Source organism: Desmodus rotundus, chromosome 4 (genome assembly GCF_022682495.2).
Source record: "Desmodus rotundus isolate HL8 chromosome 4, HLdesRot8A.1, whole genome shotgun sequence".
NCBI lineage: Eukaryota > Metazoa > Chordata > Mammalia > Chiroptera > Phyllostomidae > Desmodus > Desmodus rotundus.
This window is the reverse complement of record NC_071390.1, coordinates 145377878-145392547: the sequence shown is the minus strand read 5'-3', so window position 1 is coordinate 145392547 and position 14670 is coordinate 145377878. Positions and strand designations below refer to the sequence as shown.

The 14670-nt window shown below is 39.8% G+C and overlaps 1 protein-coding gene across 1 annotated transcript in view; it reads right to left on the bottom strand.

The window, feature by feature from the left end:
- The window catches only part of MYO3A (myosin IIIA), a 211290-nt gene extending 209399 nt beyond the window's left edge, over window positions 1-1891 (bottom strand). Inside the window, exons 1-2 of the mRNA XM_024575935.3 lie at window positions 1817-1891; window positions 741-825 (exon numbers count right to left, since the gene is read on the bottom strand). The gene's annotated coding sequence lies outside the window, so the exon portion shown is untranslated. The remainder of the gene's footprint in view (window positions 1-740; window positions 826-1816) is intronic.
- Between the last annotated feature and the right edge of the window lie 12779 nt (window positions 1892-14670).

Here is a 14670-nt window from a genome sequence, read left to right as displayed (position 1 = left end):
ACCAAGGAAAGGGAGTTTGTTAGATACAATCTCGCAAACAGCAATGCAGGGTAAAAAACTAAGGAAGGGATCTTTGTTTAAAAAAAAAGTTGGACATGACTAGGTGAGAGCACTGACATTGCAGGAATTATTGAAATGATAAAACATTTTTACACCAAAACTTGTTAATTTATACTTATGTAATCTAAAACATATTTTCATTTTCAAATATTGTTTATCAAACTATTAGTAACAACTAATGAACTTTCAAATATTTTGAATTTGGCAGATTAAAGTTATTTTTCAAAGAATATTTGCACACAAAAAATTAGACTTGCTGAAATATAGTTGAAAAGGGAAGTGTGGGATGATGCCGTCCTGCTATGGGATGTGGCCCCTCCGCTAGTAGATATGCTAAGATACAGCTGGTATATAGATAATAGATATAGCTGGTATCAGAGATCACCAAATTGAACTATTCACTTTGCATGGTTTTTTTGTTCCCAACAATGATAATAAAAAAAGGACTGAGACAAATGAGAGTAATTTTTCACATGCCAGACATCACATCAATATATTCATAAAGAGCAAGTTATCTTTGAAAGCTAATATATCTCTCAATTTTCCCATTTTAAAACAATTATCTTTGATAATGTAATAAAAATCAATATGGCACAAATAACATGCACCCTCATTTATCTGTCAAAACTTGGCACTTAGGCTGTAGCAAATCCAGAAGATTTGTCAACGTTATCACCCACCTTTGGCAAAGCTTGAAAGTAATGCATAGTAACGCTCAGATATCCAGACAGAGTAAATGTCCAGGCAGCAGCTGTGATCCTGGGCCTGTAACACAACAAAAAAGCCACGGAGTTACAGGGATGAGCATGCGCGATCTGGGGAACATAATTAGAAGTTGAACTTAGAAACATTTAGACAGTCTGGCATGACTATAATTCATTCCTCGGTTTTAGCATTTTTACACAAAGCACTTCATTTTCCGTGCCTGCATAAAACCACTCTTAAGTTGTTATAGTTATACTGGATCAGTGTGAACTCTAAAAAATGTTTAAGAGGCTTCAAGAGCACCAAGCAATCACCAAGAAAACTGGAGACAACATCAAAATCTATGAGGATTTGGGGATTTCCCAAAAGTTTTCAAAAAATCTTAAAAAAATAATTTTAGTGCCATTAAAATAGCTAGTTCAAGGCTTACATCCAATTACCATCCTAAGAATTACATTACATTTCTCGTAGGAAGATTTTAGCAAGGTGCAAATAGAAATTACTGGGGAACAGAACAAAGCTGTTGTTGAGCAAGTTGAAATGATTTTTCTGGTAGGATTTCTTTATTTCTCAGTAACGACCACCATGATCTCGTCTGGTTTTTCTCCTTTAAAAGAAGACTTTGCAGATGCGTTTGGAGTATCAGGGACCACAGGTTCCACTCCAACTGCGTGTCCTAGAGAATCTACCCTGAACCTCTGTTCTCTTAGACGGACTCCCCGCGCCCCCCACCGCCCGCGCGGGCCACAAGTTCGCCCAGACGCAGCGGACACGGACACGAGGGGGGGCTTCCCCTGGAGTTCTCTCTGCAGGTTCTCACGCCCCGCCTCGCGTTCTCCCTGGAGTTACCCCCACATTCTTCTTCGTGCTTCCCCTCGAGAGCAACCTACTGTTGCTCGGGTTGGGGGCGGACGAGGTGGGCCCAGGCTCCCGGAGCCTTGCGCGCACCCCACATGCCTCCTGTGACCGGGGAAGCGGAGCCGCCCACGGTGCTCGCGGGGGGCCGGCCCCTCCCACAGTGCCCCCCGGATCTGGGCACCGCCGACCCTACCTGGGCCAGCACCGGGGTTCCTCCAGACTCCGCTCCAGGCGCCGGCGCCGGTGGCGCCGCTCCCCTGCCGGGTGGGCGGGGCGGCCTCCCGGGGGTGGGACGGGGCCTCTTGCCAGGGGCGAGCTGCAGGTCTGCTGGAGGAGTTGACCAGGCCGGCCTGTCCAGGCTCTGGGGAATATTCTTTCACCTTGGCCCCTTTAGCCGCCTCCCCGGTGACGGCCGAGTGGAGGCAGCACCATTCGCGCTGCAGCCGTGGGCTGGTGGGCTGGTGGGCTGGTGGTCAAGGCTTCGAGGGGCTCGGGCCGCGCCTCCCTAGCCAGCGCCTGGGGGAAAGGGAGCGCAGCCCCCGCCCTGGGGCTCCCCTGGATCCCTGGAACCTTCTCGGACAGGCCAGTGTTCTACAGCAAATTAAACTTTTAATGCACGGTGCCTTCCCAAACTAAATGGAGCTCCTGCCTGGGAGGCTCCAACACTGAAAATAAGCATTGGTTTAGATCCTGAGACCACCCCATACCAATTCACTTGTAGGTTTAAGGAAGTTGGGGCTCAAGCTGAAGGCAAGGCAGTAACTTCTACCTTCAGGAGGACGAATGTTAACGATCATCCCTCTAACTGGTCCCTTGCGGTGGTGCGAGTCCTGTCCAATGTCTTCTGACAAACAGGGCTCACTAGTCCAGGCTGGCCAGATTGCCCTGAACAGTCTCAAGCAACATTTTGATTCTGTTAACATCCCAAAGGGTCTGTCATTTATGATTTTGTCTTAATGAGACCCAAGGGAGGTCATTTAGTCCCAATCAACCATGTGTCTTAAGAAAATACATGATCACCTGGCTGGTGTAGCTCAGTAGATTGAGCACTGGCCTGCAAACCAAAGGGTCACAGGTTCCATCCCCAGTCAGGGCACATGCCTATGTTGCAGGCTAGGTCCCCAGAAGGGGGAGCAGGAGAGCCAACCACACATTGATGTTTCACTCTCCTTCTCCCTCCCCACTCTCTAAATAGAAATATGTAAAATCTTAAAAAAAAAGAAAATACCTGATCATTTATTCAGCATATTCAAGATCTTGCCTCATAAAATATCTCTGAAATGTTGAAATTGAACAGTGGATTTTTGTCAGAATATTATGTATTGTATCTTCTGCAGATGACATCTTGGAATATTGAGAAAATCATATCAATACAAACATTATATAAACATTCAAATTTCAAGGTATTTCTTTTGAAAATATTATATCAACTATTTAACAGAAGAATTTACAAAGATAACAAGTGGCCACACACATAGTAAAATAGGCCAACCATAACGAATTAAAATGCAATGGAAAAAAAATGAAGTCCACTCACAATAGCAAAAAAAAAAGTAAGACTGATAAAAACGAGAAATGTGGGGAGCTTTAAAAAAGAATGTAGGGCTACTGAAAAATATTTTATAAAATATTTTATTAACTGTAGAGACATAGGATATCCTTAAATGACAAGACAAAATTTTACATACATAATTACTACTTCTCAAATTAAGAGACAAAAATATTCTACAATTCATCTGAGAAACTACACAAACTAGACTAGCTTAGAGCAGGGGTTCTCAGACTGTGTGTGGTTTGGAGGCATTTGGGGTTCCAAGAAATCCTCTCAAGGAGTTCACAGAATCAAAATTGTTTTCATAATAATACTGACTTTTAAAAAATTAATCCTCACCTGAGGAGATGCTTAGAGAGAGGGAAAGAGAAAGAGAGAGAGAGAGGGAAAGAAACATTGGTGTGAGAGAAACATTAATTGGTTGCCTCCTGCATGTGTCCCAAGTAGGGTGGAACCCTCAACCCAGACATGTGTCCTGACAGGAAATGGAACCCATGACCTTTTGGTTTATGGGCTGCTGCTTCAACCCATTGAGTCACACCGACCAGGGTTGACATTTTTTAGCTCCCTTTCACGCTCATTCTTTCACAAGTATCCAAGGAAGTTTCCCAGCAGCTACATAGTATGTGGTACCACAACAGATTGAATGCAGAAGCAGATACGTCTTCTGTTACACCAGACATTCAGGAAACTTGCAAGAATGTTCTACCACTAAATTTCTTTTGGTTGGGAAACTATAGTTATTTTTCATAAAAATGTTATTTATATTACCATGTAATAAATTTACTGGTGTTTTAAAATTAATTTTAAAATAAATACATTTCTAATTTCTCAGTTTTAATTTCTGATATTGGAAATACCAATAGCTATAACATATAAACAAAAGAATTTTTTTTTTGGTGTCCTCAATTGTTTTTAAGAGTGTAAAATAGGCCCTGGCTGGTGTAGTGCAGTGGTTTGAGTGCTGGCCTATGAACCAAAGGGTTGTCCATTGGATTCCCAATCAGGGCACATGCCTGGGTTGCAGGCCAGATCCCCAGTAGGGGGCATGAGAGAGGCAAGCACACACTGATGTTTCTCTCCCTCTCTTTCTCCTTCCCTTCCCCTCTCTCTAAAAAGAAATAAAATCTTAAAAAAAAAAGAGTGTAAAAAAGGTCTGAAGATCAAAACATTTGCGAACCTTTGATAACAGTGAAAAAAATCCCACATATTATTAAACTCTAATAATTAAGAGTTTGGCACTAACACATGAATAAAACAATGCATCCCATCCAATCAACCTAAAACCATCAAAGATAAAACCTCTAGTTTCACAGCGAGGTTGCCGACTCATCGCAACAGTGGACACGGTCCACCAGAGGAGCCGTGAGTTGAGGTTTGGTAGGCTCGAGGCAGATCAACACTGTGGGTGGATCAACATGAGGCGTGGACCACAAAATGAGCCCCGAGGCCCCGTTTCCTGTGTAAATGTAGAATGTTGAACGCAGAAATGCCTTATCTGAAGCTCTGCTCCTGAGTTGTGAATCAAGACCACTTCTTTGTGTCAAAGTGAGTTAGAATCTCCATGCAAAACCAGGATGTTTTGTTCTTACTGATACAGTTTCAAAAATAAAAAATTCTGATAGTCTATGATATTAGAGAACAAGAGTTTGCATTCAGGAAGAACGCGGTAGTCACTCGAAGAAAATGACCGCTGTGACGGCGCTGCAGCTGCAGAGAGCCCTTGGGACAGTGTGGCTTCCTGCTGGCTCTGCCCCAATAGCCAGGTGGATTTTACTTTTTTCAACGGACCTACTTTCTCTTTCTCAAAATAAACTAATTAAATAGCCCCAAAGCACTTGCTAAAAGATATAATAAGAACTTAACATCTGATACAAGGCCGTAAAAAGCAATATAGGAGAACAAGTTTGTTTAGGAAATAATTCGAGGACTCTTGGCTGGCTTTTAGGAAATCCTGTTGTAATTAGATCCTCGTGTCTCATCGTGCACAAGATAAATACTGTACGGATAAAAAAGTTAAATTTAGACCAAAAGTTTAGATAAAATTAAAATGAATATCTATCAAATATCTGGATGGGAAAATATTTTATGTTTAAAAACAATTAGGAAAATAATTGGTACATTTAATTTAAAAATTTGGTATGTCCGTAAAAAAACATCGCCTAAAACAAACCAAACCCCACAAACATGCAAAGGGACACAGACTCTGGAGGACACGAGTGCAAAAGATCAAATAGGGTCCACATATTTAATCTGTAAAAAAGTGTATTAAAATGGATAAGAAAAACACCAGGACTTTAAAGGACGCTGTACAGAAATTGTAAGTGCTACAAAAGATGGACAGGCAGTTGGCTGTGGGAACAGAAGGGGCAAGCAGATAATTCTATGTGGGCCTGGGTTGAGGGGTTGGATCAGGGCAAAGAGAGGGTGGCAGTCAGGGAAGGCTTCTCAGAAGAGATGTTTGGTTTGAGGTGTAAGAATGCACAGGAAGTCACTAGGTAGGTGGAGGGAAAAGGTCATATGAGACAGACAGAGTAGTATGTGCAGAAATAGAGACCAGGGGGAAACAAGATACTTGAATGTGGCTGGAGAGGCATGGGAGATAAAGCTGCAAAACAGGTGAGCTTGACTAGACCCCAACATGCCAGAACAAACAGTGTTGATCATGGGAAGTTATTGAAGAATGTTTGGTAATGAATAACACAATCTGACACTGGGAACAAAGAGGAAGAGGTGACTCTGAGAGATATTTAGGGTTTTGGTGGTCAGATTTGGTCAGATCTGGTGACTAAATGTAGAAGAGAGATAATGTAGTTAAGAATGACTGAGATTTTGCCTTGGATGTAATGACAGAAAAAACAACCTTATTTTAGTTAGCAGTAGACTCCCCACTCCTCCTGCCTGTGCAAGAGATGTATTTTTGATGAAGGAATACCTTGATAAGCATACTTGGATACACACGCATATACTATAACCACCACCACCACCACCATCCCCTCAAGGAGAGTGATAAATAGTTGCAGAATTGTTTTCTAGAAAAAGCTTGATGGGGTTAATTGAGGGCTTTGTTTTGCTAAGTAGAATTGAAAAGTTTGGAGAAAGGCTCTGGGGAAAGAACTGATAGACTTAGTCATTTGATTACATTTCGCTAGAAGGTGAGGGGATGGAGCCATCTCCCCTCCATGAAGTTTCCAGTAACATCTACAGGCGGGTTTGTGTGGGATGGAGGCTAGGTGAAGTGCTAAGTCTGGCCTCTAGTGACTCAAATAGACCCAATCCTGTTCTGGTTACATGAGCTAGTTAATGAACTGCGGTGCCAGAAACTGAACAGAAATACAGTAGATGTGGGTTTTGGGTGGAAACAATGAATTTTAAAATTTACATATTGAGATTGAAGTATAAATTATTATTAGACATAAGATAGAGCTTTCTAGAATGTTCAAAATCTCTTTTTAAGAATAGGTTCATATTTGTTTATAGCTTCCAAAAGGACAGAGTTTGCTTTTCCTTTGTCTTTTATATCACTTTGTTCTGCTTATAAGCTCTTCATGTTGGTTTAGTTCTCAGCCTAGTCACCGTGTTTTTTTTCCTGTATTTCCCCCCATCTCATCAGAAGATACTCATGTCTCTGTCAGAGGCTTAGGGGAGTTAATTAACACAAATGTATCTTCAATTCACTTCTAACAAGTTGGAAATGAGACCCAAGGAGCTGAATGTGATCTTTATTACTGTTCAAATGAAATTAAAGGATAAGCCCAAGCCTCTCTACCTCTCATTCTGGTTTAACCCACCCATTCAGTGCTGGGCAAAGGAGCTCAAAGAAAGCAGAGGAATGGACCTGCCTTGTAAGCTAACAGCTCCTTGTAAGAGTGCCCAGCACAGCTGGTGCAGAGCCCCAGAAGAGCGAGCAAGGGAACTAACAGCAATCAGTCCTGCTTTCTGAGCCTCAGCACCCGACCAGGCAATATTTGTATGTGAACTGCCGCCCAATTAAATTATGTCTGAAATGTATCCTTATCTTTATTCCACTGGTATTGCCTTTAGACTTTCACCACCCTAGAGTGTTCCAACATTTCTCTGATGTTTGCCCCTGCCTTGCCCAGCCAGCTTTATAGTAAATTAAAATATTGGCTGTGTTACTCCAGGCATTGTAGGAAGTCTCCTTGCATTGATAGTACAGATATGTGGTGCCTCTCTCAGGTAAGAGAATATAATAAATAGAAAATACAATAATTAACAATATACTAAATACACTTCTTCAAGTGCATTATCTCCTTTTATTTGCACAACATTCCTCTCTAATGGAAATACCTGTAGATAGAGGTCAGAGCCTCTATTTACTAATAAGAAAATTGAAGCACAGGCTCATTAATGACTTCTCCAAAGTCATAATTGTATTAAAGTAATTGCCTTTTTAAGATAATAAATTCCAAAATCTACCAACCCTGTAAATGTTCACATTAGAGTGTGATCCTTACAGAGGTATCAAATGTTGAAATCATGCTGCTTCAAGTGATCTAAACACTGTTTACTAACTTCCCAATGATGGGCCAGGGATGGGCTTAGTTAGAGCTCTGCATGGTGAGACTTTCCTGGGACATCCCTCTTGCTCCTCTATCTAAACTGAATACCATTCTCCTCTGTACTTACTGAGCCATTATAATCTCAGTAGTGATACACTTGATTGTTCCTTTCCTATGGAACAGCATTTGTCGCTATGATGGATACAGTAGGCACTTTTATTCATCACTGAATAAATGTTTACTGAGTGCTTGTACATGCTAGAACTGTTCTAGGTATTGACATTGAAACACATCTTTGCCATCTGTATGTCCACAAAATATTTGCAAAATTGCCTTTTACTTGAGCTGACACCCACTCCATAACTGAGTAGAAGATTCCTAAAATAAATGATACTCTGATAGTTGAGACAAACCACATTCTTTCAGTACTGACTTTCTCTAAATCATCTAATTTATTGTTTAGATTCTTGACTTAGTAGAAAAAGTAGCTCAGGTGTGTTCTTGGTCATTGTTTTAGGTGCTTTGGCTGGCTGCCCCCTCCATTGTCTGTTTTCTAGCTCTAAGGACTTGTATACATGTCCACAGACACACTATGAGCTCAAGTACATCAGAACTATAATTTCATTACATCTATTCAGGCAAAAGGGGTCCAACACTTGACTTACATAGTTGTTCATAAGATATTCCACATTTTAAGAGGCCATTGGTGTTACCTACTTTATTTTTCTCTATGTATTTTCAACTTCCTTCATTGTTTTGCATTATGGTGTGCGGGAGGAACAAGATACATAGTATCACTTTATTTAAAAAGAGATGCATATTTTTTGTATCTTTTGCAAAAAAATCAGTAAAGATTGCCACAATCTTTACTGTTAAGCTTACACTCATTGACCCCAGCTCAGAGTCTATAGGAAATGGAATTAGTTGTCCTTATGCCAATGTTATGAAATCCTACTTGTAAAGGATCAGCACATGGAGAGAGATTTAAGAAAATAAGCTGTTACTTCTTTCATTCAAAAATATGGATCAAGAGCTTCCTGTATGGCAGGTGTGTTGTAAAGTATGGAATATATGACAACTTAAAAAAATGGTCAGAAATCACTGCTCTTGTGGAGAGTATGTTCTAGTTGTGGAGATTAAGTAAATCAATAAGTAAAATATATTTCACTTCTGATAATGATAAACATGAAAAAAAATAAAGCAGGGAAGGTGTATAAAAAGTATGTGTGAGGCCCTGCCCCATGTGGCTCAGTTGGTTGGAGCGTCATCCCATAACCAAATGGTTGCAGGTTTGATTCCCAGTCAGGGCACATACCTAGCTTGCAGGTCCATCCCCCGTCCAGGCACATATGATCCTTGGTCCAGGTGCCTATGGGAGGCAGCCAATCAATATTTCTCTTGAAAGGATGTTTCTCTTTCTCCCTTCCACTCTCTTTTCCCCTCTCTCTGAAAGCAATGAAAAGATATCCTTGGGTGAAGATATAAAAACAGGTTTTTTAAGTGTGTGTGGGCAGATGGAGGATATAATTTTAAGTACTATGGGAGGCAGGGCCAGCTGAAAAGGTAGACCATGGGCCCTGTGAGACTTTGAGACTGAAGGTGGTGGCTGGAGCACATGGAGTTTAAGTTCTTTTGACACCATTGAAGGTGGCCCCTCCAATGGGAAGGCTATCTCCCCTGAAGCCCCCTAATTTCCAGGGGTTCCATACTTACTTCCTCTTTACTCTTGTCAGTAGTGGTGTGGCTAGTGTGAGTTTACCTTCTGTCTAAAACTGTCCTAAGCATCTAGTAATTTAAAGTGTTGTGGGCACTGGTAAAAAATGGAAAAGACACTGGAAGAAAGAGCTGAGAGCTGGCAACTCACTGACAGCAATTCAGAGATGTGTAAAATAATTAACGTCCACACCCAACCTGGTCTCTTTGATGTCTGCCTCCTACCTCCTTCCTTTGTGATTCTTTCAGGCTGTTTAGTATTTGCTCGAGGACTACTTCTATCTACCTGAAGCTGCAATTCATAGTGTTTGTTTCTTGAATTCCACAGATTAAAGTTTCTCTTAATGTTCATTTTAACAAGTTTTCATTGATACACACTCAGACATGAAGGTAGTAGCGGAAAGATGTAAAATACAGTGTAGCTTCCTCTGGTGGTTGACTAGAATGACTCCTCATCCTGGCCCCAAAATTTAAGACATCTTTTGGGAATCAGCACTGCAGACGAAGTCCTTTCTTTCCTGGCATTGGCTGGGAAGGAAGAGAGAACATCAACCAGCTGCTGGACTCTGCTTTGATGCAACAGTAACTCTGCTAATATCTATGTGTATATAGATAATGAAAACATGCAATACATAATATAATATAAAATATAATAGTGTATATATACTATATATAATATTTCATAAATACTGCACTTTGGGGGATTTTGAGTATTAGAGACAAGAGGGGGAAAAGAAGAAAGAATAGAAAAATTGACATAAAATTTGTTTTTGTATATTCCACTCCAAAGCAAGCCTCTTTCAACACAATGGGGAGAGGGTGGAGGGATTGTGTACATGTCATTTAAAGACCCTGAAATAGAGTTTGTAGACAAACGTGGTTCAAGGTAAACTACTGATTAGCGATATAATTAAACTTCCCTATGATTACAATAGTTAATTAACAGGCCGAGAGTTCAGAACATGTACATCTGTAGAAGAATTTGTTTCCTTTGATTTAAGAAACACCAACAAAAATCCCAATATGCATGCTTTTTTGAGAACTCATGAAGCTGAATGAAGGCACTGCCTTGTCTTCTGTATAACAAACTAATTTCTGATTTCAAAGCTGCAAAATTCCTTGTCATGTAATTAATTCAAGGCAGAGAGGCATCAAATGCTGGGGTGATACAAGTTGGGTTGGTAGTGTTAAATTATACATTTGCCTAAAGATGAGGTAAAGCAATCCTGTGGAGTTCGTTAAAATATTTACATTGCCAATTAGTGTAATGGGGACAGTAGATTCTGTATAAGATAGCTTTAAAAAGCAGGAAAACCAGCAGAGTAAATGTAAGACAGAAACAAAGAACAAAATCAACCTTTGGCAATAAGTTTTAAACTGTTTTCAGATCCTCCAACATATTCTCCTCCCACCTCCAACTCTACCAAGTATGTGGTTTTTGCAATTTTGAGTGTTCAGTTTTTGAAGTTTAAAAACACATGCTGGGACATTTTTCTGGCAGAGCAAATTAGAGCAAATAACTGTAGCCCCTTGCTAGCGGGGATCTCCCCAGTGCTGGTGGAAGCAGCGTACAGATTGGGTAGGTAGTCGGAAGGGGTGAGTATTGAGATCTAGTGCTTCTTGTGGTGCCAAAAAGAAGCTGATGGCTAAACGTACACCACATGCTGCAAAGCCACAAGGTGCCCATCATCTTGAAGGAAAAAGAGTGGGCTCACCCTACTCCCTTCCATGCATATCTGTTCTCATCTTTTTTACTGTGACCCTTATGGTATAATTAATTCTCCTTTGAATGAGTTCATCTATAAAAGGAGACAAAGATTGACCAGTGACTGGGCCATCTGTCTACTAGGCCCTGCCATAACACCATTTAATTTAATCCTAGCAAGAACCCGAGTAGGAAGAAATTAGCTTTTCCATTCTACAGATGGGTAAATAGACTAAGAGAGGTTAAATAACTAGCCTACATGGTACTGTTTATAAGTGGTGAAGCCAAGTAGAGACAAGCAATTTTATATGCATTTGAGCTTCACAGAGCAAGGGATGTGGAACAGACTTGTCTTGTTTGAAAAGTTGCCTAAGATAATAAATTCTAATAACACCTCTTTATTTTTTAGTTACTTTGTTTAGATAAGAAATGAGGGACTTTGATGTGCCAGATTGGTTGATTGCTTTTATAAGAATATGTGATAAAATACACATAACCTAAAATTTAACTATTAACCATCTTAACTATTGTAAATGTACAGTCCAGCGGCATTAAGTACATTTACACTGTGTGCTACCATCACAAGCAACCATCCACAGAACTCTTTTCATCTTGTAAAACTGAAACTCTGTGTCCATTACAGTCATTGCTGTTTCCCATTCCCCCAGCCCCTGGCAACCACCATTCCACTTCCCACCCGCATGAGCTGACTACTCCAGGTACCTAATCTAAGTGGTTTCATGTAGTATTTGTTCTTCTGTGACTAGCTTGTTTCACTGAGCATGATGTCTTCAAGGTTCATCTATGTGGTAGCGTGTGTCCGACTTTCTTTCCTTTTTAATGCTGAATTATATTCACTGCATATACACACAGCATTTTGTTTTTCCATTCATCTGTCAATGGATGCTTGGGCTACTTCCACCTCTTGGCCATGTGGGTAACTGTGCTATGAACATGGATGTACAAACATCTCTTTAAGTCTCTTTCAATTCTTTTGGATATACAACCCAGGTTTAATTTTGGGATCAAATGGTAATTCTATTTTTTTTTTGAAGAGCTACCATACTGTTTTCCACAGAAGTTGTACTATTTTACATTTCCACCAACAGTGCACAAGAGTTCCAATTTTTCTTCATCTGCTCCAACATTTATAATATTCTGGTTTTTAATAGTAGTGATCCTCATACATGGGAGGTGAGATTGATTGCCACTTAATACATAAGTTTGCTTCTGCACAGAAAGGTATGAAACTTCATAAATATACCAAAATATCTTGCCCATTTTCTTATAACTGAATCTGAAATTCTCTGCAATGTATGAGTCATTCAAGGGTCTCAGTAGAAAACATGTTAGTTGTTAACAATAAAAAGCCTTTGTGTAATTCTTCTCACATATAGTCAGTTCATAAAACATTTGCATGCAGTCAGTACTATCCTCATGTCACACATGAGGAAACTGAGATCTGGATTACTCAACAGCTAGGAGATTCAAACCCAGGTTCCCAGGTGGGATGCAGATGGGAAGGGTGTTGAAAGAGGATGTTATTATCACTAATATAAAAATCACTGGGCTGATTAGCAGAGAGCAGGACCCGAGGGGGTGTGGGACATGGCATTGCTTCATTTTGATGATGGTTTGAGAGGTAAAAAGGGTTGAAAACGTGGATGTGTGCAGAAAAACTAAATTCAAGGGAAGGATCCTAGGACTTGAAAATGGGTAAACTTTCAAAAGAGAGGAATGTTGACATGTCAATTAAGGGAAACAATGCAGTAACATTTTGCTGAGGGTGGATTTTGCCTTCTTGGGGACTGGCAAGGTCCTTTCTCTCTCTCTCAATTTTATATCTAAAATATGGAGATTACTATCTTCATAGGAGGAACAAAATATTTGAATCTGTACTGTTTCCTAAGCTGCTCAGAGAATTATAATGTTTTATTTACTTGATTTAACTGAAAATGACAAAGCTAATCAAACATTCTTTCTGTGTTCAATATAGAACTTGAATATTTCAAACAAAATGCTATGTGAAAGTGTTACACTCCCACTCAGAAATTGGTACATTATAGCTCTAGAATTACTATGGACACCATTTATTTAAAAATAAACCTTTAATAATGCTTAACATTCCAATAATGCAACTTAAAATATCGATTCAATACCTGTATTTTGAGATAAGCTAGACAGTAAGAAAAGATCAGACAGTATGACCCCACTCATTTGTTCATTATCTGATAAAGTGACACTAAGGACTTGTGAATATGGAAAACTATTTAGTAATCCACTGATTTTATTAATTAAATAATTTACAAGAATAGAACAACAATGTGTTGAATTCAGGAATGAGACAAAATTAGAAATATTAATAAACAGAAAAAATATAATAAAGGATGTGGAAATAAGCTTTAGAATGATCTATGACAATCAAGGATCCTTAATAAAAATGGTTTCCTAATATACTTTCCTCATTTCAAAATATTTCTTCATTTACATCAGGGGTGTCCAACCTTTTGGCATCTCTGGGCCACACTGGAAGAAGAAGAGTTGTCTTGGGTCACACATTAAATACACTGTGACACACAATCACAGAAAAACTCAGAATGCTTTAAGTAAATTTACTATTTTGTGTTGGGCCACAATCACAGCCATCCTGGGCTGCAAGCAGCCCGAGGGCCACAGGTTGGACATCGCGGATTTGCATAAAAGTGTGCAGTGGTGATTATAATTCACACATTCACCATGACTACTAAATGTAAGCTTAAAACTAAACAAACTAGTGAGTCATATTCTCCCATCAGGGGCAGCATATCAACAGCAAGATTATACATGTTTGTTCCAAAAAAGGTCATGAATTAGGTGATATAAAATACCAAGAGTGATGCCTAACTTAAAAGTCTTTAAATAAAAAATGACATAGTATATCTTTTTGGTGAGTGTGATATGAAAGATTATTTTCATGGCTCATTATACTCACTTGGATAAGCGCCTTAACGAATGTTACTCGGCTCTCTGGCTCATGGAGGGTGATCCAATTCTATGCCTGTCCCGGAAATTAAGATATAAACTTTGATCATCCCCAAGGGATTGGCTCTGGTTAATAGAGACCCTGGAGGGTTTGACGCCTTTCAAAGTTATCTTGGATCAGGAAGGTACTAAAAGGACCAAAGAGTAGGTTAGGAAAAGCCCCAGAATACCAGAACAGGAATGCTTTCCCCTGTCTTCCCCTAGTATCTCCAACATCACACACACACACACACACACACACACAATCCAAAATGCTTTGTTTAGAAAGTGAATTCCATAGTGTACGTGTATGTATACATATGTACATGTACTGTATGATTCCTGTTTCACTCAAGGTCACACATATTTTTAGAATGGATGGGTAGTAAATAAGAAAATTTAGCCCGAGGAGACTGTATTAAGAAGTCTGATTATAAAGGACAGAGAGAGGCAGAATGTAGAAAAGGCTTTCTTTAGATTAGTGGAGATCAGAGCAACAGAAAGGAGCCAATAGAAGAGGAGTAACTGAAGGTCATGTGTCAATCTGTCTTGGA